This window comes from Hibiscus syriacus, unplaced genomic scaffold, assembly GCF_006381635.1.
Source record: "Hibiscus syriacus cultivar Baekdansim isolate YM2019G1 unplaced genomic scaffold, ASM638163v2 tig00002840_pilon, whole genome shotgun sequence".
NCBI classification, from domain to species: domain Eukaryota; kingdom Viridiplantae; phylum Streptophyta; class Magnoliopsida; order Malvales; family Malvaceae; genus Hibiscus; species Hibiscus syriacus.
The window spans coordinates 6,408,114-6,414,981 of record NW_024061947.1 but is presented as its reverse complement, the minus strand read 5'-3'; the positions used below and the strand labels follow the sequence as shown (position 1 = coordinate 6,414,981).

The following is a 6,868-nucleotide window of genomic DNA, read 5'->3' as shown; positions in this document are numbered from 1 at the left end:
TACTAAAATGATATTTTATATAGAAATAGCACATGGTTTACATACCAATTCCACTATGTAAAAAAAATTTATTAATTTGTTTTAATAATAAAAGAGAATTTTATTTTATTTTTTAGAAAATTTGAGTACATGAAACTATGCTGGCATGATGTGCATGCTTAAATTTATAATTTAGTTCCAACGGCCTAAAAGGCTAAAACTAATTGCTAACACAGCACATATCACGACTATTAACCCTAAGAACACACAGGAAAAGAAATAGTATGCTACTTCTATAAAGACATTTCCATGAAAATATGTCAAGACATCAACAATATATTTAGAAAATGGTGATTGGGTGGTAGAGGCTCACCTGGGCTTTCTTCTTCGTTTTGGACTTCCTAGTTAAAGAAACTTGTTTGTTTATTTCATCCTGCAACAGATCATAGGAAAATAGACAAGATGAACATTTTGCACACGTATGAACACCTTCGGAAGAAAAGCTATACATTATAAAATCACTAGTTATAATGAAAAAGGAAACAAGTTCATGTTTACACTTACAACCTTTACAGGAGTTTTATGACGCCACTTGTGTTGGAGCATCAATCTAACACAATACCCTGATCATCAAATTTAACAAATCAATAATTTTCCTTATAATTTCTATCAAAAAAAATATTTTTTTCTTACAATCTCGCCTAATAACTGAAATGCAAAAGAAACATCAGTTGCATCATAGAAGAAAGATGCAACTTCATGAAACTAGACTTTGGAATTACTGTCCTAAAAAATGATGCAACATCCATATCACAAACAAACCTCCCGAGGGTCAAATTTGGCCCCAAGGTTGCTGAGTGTAGCATGGGCTTCTGCATAATCCGTGAAGAATGTCTCCTCATCTTCAGCATATTTCTCAGAATACGCCTGTAAATAGAATAATGCTTAGACAAAGCTGCAATTATATTATCTTGCTCTCTTGAATTGAACTCGATTATTTACCTTGAAAGAGGGATCTTCAAAAAGAACGGCATCAGTTGGCAACACAAGTAAATCTTCATCCCTTTTTGCTTTAATGTCCTGTATGGATATAAGAGAATCAGAACTTTTACATCTTTTACTTAAAAAAGAGAAACTGATTTCGATTTCAAACCTTGAAGTATGAATTGTCAAACTTCAACCATTGCACTGTCCAGGACTGTCCACCTGGTGCTCCTGGCCCATCTTTCTGTTATTCACGAAAGGAAATCCATTTTAAATCCTATCTAGCTGTCATTGGTAGAATAATAGTTACTGGAACCATCACCATTCATGTTTCACTCAAACAATTTTTTCCAGTAATTAATGAAGACATTAATCTTATCACCATTCAAGTTAGCAAAAACAGATTAGATGATTATTTCTAAAAATAATAACAAAAAAGCAGTTGACAAACTTTACTCACTAAAACAATCAATTTGATTCATAGAGGGATTAGCACTTTGCACTTTAATAATAACAGTCTATGCTAAGCATTTGTTCCAAAATCTCTAGCCTCAATCAAGAATTAACTACGACAATAGCATACCTAAGTGACTATATTTTTTCCTATTCGTATTAAAACAAGCTGCTTACAGTGTACTTGGTCTCGGGTTTACCCCAACCGCTACGTTCTGGTCTGGACCTCCCAAGTGTATGTGCACCAGATAAGGCCACTATTTCCTACATATCAAATGGAAGACGTTTAATATCATAGGCTGTCATGATAAATACAATCACCAACGACATTTTAAGCTTACCTTGTCATTTAATCCCATTCGGTAGAAAACTTCTCGTAGATGATCAGCAGGTGAAGGGGGTCCGGCGGCTTAACAAAAGGGAAATGCTATACAAGTTAGAGGTCTCTAAAACAAGTAGAAGCCAACGTATCATTACATATGAGGGAAAAAAGAAGCAAACAGTCCAAATTAATTATTGGCCAAGATCTAAGGTCTAAACAACCTAAAATTACAAAGGCTGGCAATTTAAGCCATGTAATAGTTAACAGCTGATAATTAGCTACAAAATTCAGAAATTCAAAATCTCTAGGAAGAAAGGAACTTCGAGCCCACAAATATAGAATTGTACCTATACCATTCTAGTTTCCTAAGTAACCAACTGCCAACAAATGGTGGATAAAGCAAGGTCAACCTGTTTAGTATTCTTATTTAATCTATAATAGTGCCAGTTGAGGTATGTGCTCAAAGCTTTAGATTATGAACACATATGGGTACCTATTTTTTTGTCAGATAAATCATGAGACACTTCATGGCAATGCAATGAACCACCCAGAAAGCCAGAACAAAATGGATTAAAACATGGCATCTTCAATTCATGGTCTAACAATGTCATAAGCTGCAGCCCACTTTCATACATGGATTAAGCAGAGCTACATTCCTCGATTTAGGAAACCACGCACAACAAAATCTTCCAACAAGTTACATGATTAAATAATTCACAAATACAGAGTTCACTTACCAGGTAGCCTGCCCTCTTCAGGACACTCATTAGGATCAGAGACATCCACTCTTCCATATTTCATGGGAATTTTGGTCCCCCCAGCCTCCTGAAATTTCAAGTTGAGTCTCAGAACAATTACAATAATCAGTAAATGCAGAAATATTCATTAAAGAGTAATAAAAAGGATGACCTCAATGGCAGTAGCACTAGCCAATTGAAACAAATCTGCATAAGTTACACCAGGGTACTTGTCCTTGATAGGCTGAATAAGATTCAATGCATTCACAAGAGCTGAAAGGCAAACTTATGAGACAAGAATGCCACCAAGCACCACCTACGATGATTGCCTTTTATAAGTAGAAAAGAAATGATACCAGCATTTGCAGCATGTTTCAGCTCAACTTCAAATCTAAGACTTCCATTTGCTCCACCCCTTTGTGGCCATGCTTCAATGTTCTTGTTGTAGGTAACAGCATCGTGCCATCCTAGACGAACCTATAGCGCATATATTAAATTAAACATGTTCCTTTTCCCTATTCATGAAAATGATACGAACGAATGAAGTAGGAAGACACATGAAAATGGAATGAATTCGAAACCCCCCCCCCCTAAAAAAAACTCCAATCTTTCCAGAAGAAACTAAAAGGAAAACACTCATTTAACAGAAACTAAGAATTTTATTTACAAATTTAGGCTCAACAAAATCTGAACTCAATCGACTCCCTAAATCTGTCAATCGCAATTCAATGCTTGTGTTAGAGTTCGTGACTCGAATTCTATTTGGTCCGACCTAAAAAGTTCATGGTGCAACTCACTTGGTGAAAAAAAAAATTGAAAAAAAAATGAAGACTTGTGAAGAAAGCGGAAGCTCTCGAGGGAGTCTGTGCAATATGGTACATTTTTATTCAACCAGTATTACTGTGTCCCTACAACTCTCTTTCTCGCTTTATATTTATAACCTTATAAAAAGTTTGATGTACCCCTACGATCCTCTTGTAAACTATATTGAAATTCTTATCACGTAATCCCCTGTAAATTTGCGTTATTATTTTTTCTTTCATATTACTTTGTTATCATTTATTTCCCATTATTCTTAACAGCTTCAAATATGAAATAGTAAATATCAGTAAAATCAAATTGAATTAGAATTAAATAAAACAGAATTCAATCTACACTTAGTACAACCAAATGACTCTTCGGTATCAGTAGAATCAACTCAAAATTAGCTTCAAGTAAAACTGAATTCAATCTACACCTTTAATACTCCTGACTGGATCTTCAAATATGAAATATTAAATATCAGGAAAACGAAAATATCTATTCAGAATCAACGTGGATTATTGTTTTTCACTGCTAAAAAATCTAGAAAAGAAAAAAGAAACATAAATATATTTTTAAACCAACAAGACAAAGTGAAGCAATAGACCTCAAAGGAGAAAAAAATAAGTTTAATACCAGAATAGGATGAAAAAACTTGGATTTGAGAAGCTCCTTGATATCTTCCCTAGCACTCTTCAACTGATCACGATCGGAAGCAGCGCATCTCGGACTTGCTGCAGTGCAGAACCTTCCGCTACTCCAAACATCATCACTCGATCTTCTCTGTTGTACCAACAAAACAAAAGTAAGTTAAAAAAAGAATAATATAAAGATGAAGTGAAAGAAGAAAAGCATAGAGGAGGAACCTGGAGAGCAGAGAAATGAGAAGAGAAAGCCAGGGACTTAAGAGAGTAAGAGAAAGAAAGGGAAGGAGAGGAGCGGAGGAGGGAAAGGCGAGCAGTGGAGGATGAGGAAGAGGAAGCGGCGAAGATTCGAGAAGCAACGGCGGCAGTTCTCAGAGATGAAGCCATTTGGTGTTACCGGGTAGCAGTGTTGTAGATTGGCCTGGAGCTGGTGTTGTAGGGCCAGTCGCAGACACACACCTTCCCTTATATTTATCAGTTCGAGGTGATTGAGTTTAAATAAATAAATAAATTATTAGAATTTGTCACCTTTAGATTCATTGTAACATTTTTTGTATTCTCCAAATAAAAATCCAGACATCTTAATAGGGAAAGTAAAAAACCTCAGAATCTGTAATGGGCTAAAAAACATTTAGTTGCCTCCGTATTTGAAAATTATTTCCCTCCTAAAAAAGTGTAATAGTAATACATTAGCAAAAATAGGAGAAAAAAATAGATGTAAAAAAATGGAAATTTGAGAAATTAATATAGAAAAACTAGATGTAAAAAAATGATTTGAGAAAGGCTTAAATGCACATTTCCCCTTAATTATACCATTTTTATCGAGTTGTCCCTTAAAATATTTTTCATACCTTTTTGTTCCCTTAACAAAAAAATTATTACCCCGTTTACCCTAAATCATTAACACCGTTTAAAAAATTCTCAGACCAATCAGAACACTCCACATGGCATGTTATTTTCAAAATTTGTTATTTTAAGAAAAACATAAAAAATAAAAATAAAGTATTTTAAATAATAAAATAATGGATGAAATAAAGCAAATGAACCAGTTCATATCAATTCTTCCCCTTTATTATTCTTTTAACTCAAACCCTAGATTATCTCATTATTCACGATAGTTTTTCTCCAAAACACTATGTTTCTTCTACACAAGAAATTCTTCTCTTAAATTCTTGTTATTATCATCCAAGAATCGTTACTCTTTTTCTTTGATTTTGCATTGAAGTATGTTTACTGGAAGTTCGAAATCAGTATATGGGGAAAATGTTGTTCAATGTTACTGTGGACTAAAAGCGTCGATTTGCATTTCAACTCTCCCTTGGAGCAAAGAGAAGAAATTTTATGGTTGTACCATGTGGAATTAGGTATTCTTTCAATTATCCCTTTGTTTTTCCTTAATTCATTCTTAAATATGTTACAAATCTAATTTTATCGTGTTAGCAATGATGTGATTTCTTCCAATGGATTGAAAAGGACTATAGAAAATTATTCGATGTCGATGAATTAAGGAGTGAAGTACAAATGTTATTATCCAAAAATAGAGACATCCAAATAGAAAATCATGAATTGAAGAAAATGATAAAAGTTGGTAAAGTGGAAAGGTTGGAGAAGAAGCTTATGAAGACCAAAGATTAGTTAAGAACATGTAAAATTGAAATGACAAAGTTTAAGAGTCAATCAATGTTGTAAAAGGTTGGATTGATAATATGTTTGGTTGTTGTTTTGATGAAGTTATTCCTTTGATGTAATTTTTATGAATTCCATTAATCTATGAATTAATGTTGTTTGATATGAATTCCATTTATCTGTTACTATTGTTAGGTTTACATATAGATTGCAAGTGTAATGTTCCATTAATCTATGAATTAGTGTTGTTTGATATGAATTCTATTGAACAAAAAAAATGTTAGGTTTACTTATAGATTGCAAGTGCAATGTACCATGCATAAAAGAATGTAGTTCCACAAAATGCATCAAATTCCATACATAAACTTGACAATCTATTTTACATACATAAAACACCACAAAAGATCTTAGTTTCACCACAAAAAAAAAACATATTGCAGTTCCACAAAATACCTTAGTTTCACCACATGAAATACATCAAAAAGTAACAACAAAACATAGTGGATGTTTCACAATATTCATTTTCAAATTGTGTTGTCTCTAGTTTTCCTCCTTATAGGTAATTTGGTCTTGTGCTTCCTCCATGTGATTTCTTAGAAGTTGGTGGAGTTTGAGAAAATGTTGGATGTGGAAAGCCTGGTGGAGGCTGAGATGAAAATGAAGGTTGTAACATTCTTCCAAGTTAAGATGAAACTCTTGCAGGCTTAGATGAAGATGGAGGGTGCATCATTTTTAGTAGATGAGATGAAATTGTTATTAACTGAGATGAATTTGTTGTAGACTGAGATGAAGTTGTTACAGGCTGTTGTTGCATGATTGTTGCAGTTTGAGATGAACATGTTGGAGCAGTCTGAGATGAAATATGAGGCAAAAAATGAAACATAAATAACAGTTTATCTGAAACTTGTGTAAACAAAATTGATGTCTTTAAATTAAACAATGCAACTTACATTCTTTTTCTTTGAACATATTCTAGTGTTGTGTACAATCTTGCCATAAAATGTACAACCCATCTTAGTTACATGTTTAGACAACTTGGTCCATTTAGGTCTTTCTCCTTCATCCATTCTCCTTTTATGTTTGGGTCTTCCAATAAGTTTTCTTTTTAATAGAGAATCTATAAAGCCCATATTTGTTTCCCTAAAAAAATGCTTACTAGAAAGTGTTGGTAGAGTATAATTGTACTACAACTGGTATTTTTCTTTTTTGTATGCATTAGCCACATATGATTCATAGACTTAACCATATATATGATTAAACATATTACATGTTGACACGAAATGCCTATCAAATCCCAATATCTACATATGCAATTCCAACCC

General features: G+C 33.4%; 1 pseudogene; it reads right to left on the bottom strand.

Moving 5' to 3' along the window:
* Positions 1 to 544: 544 nt before the first annotated feature.
* LOC120155777 lies at positions 545 to 4,307 on the bottom strand (annotated as a pseudogene).
* Between the last annotated feature and the right edge of the window lie 2,561 nt (positions 4,308 to 6,868).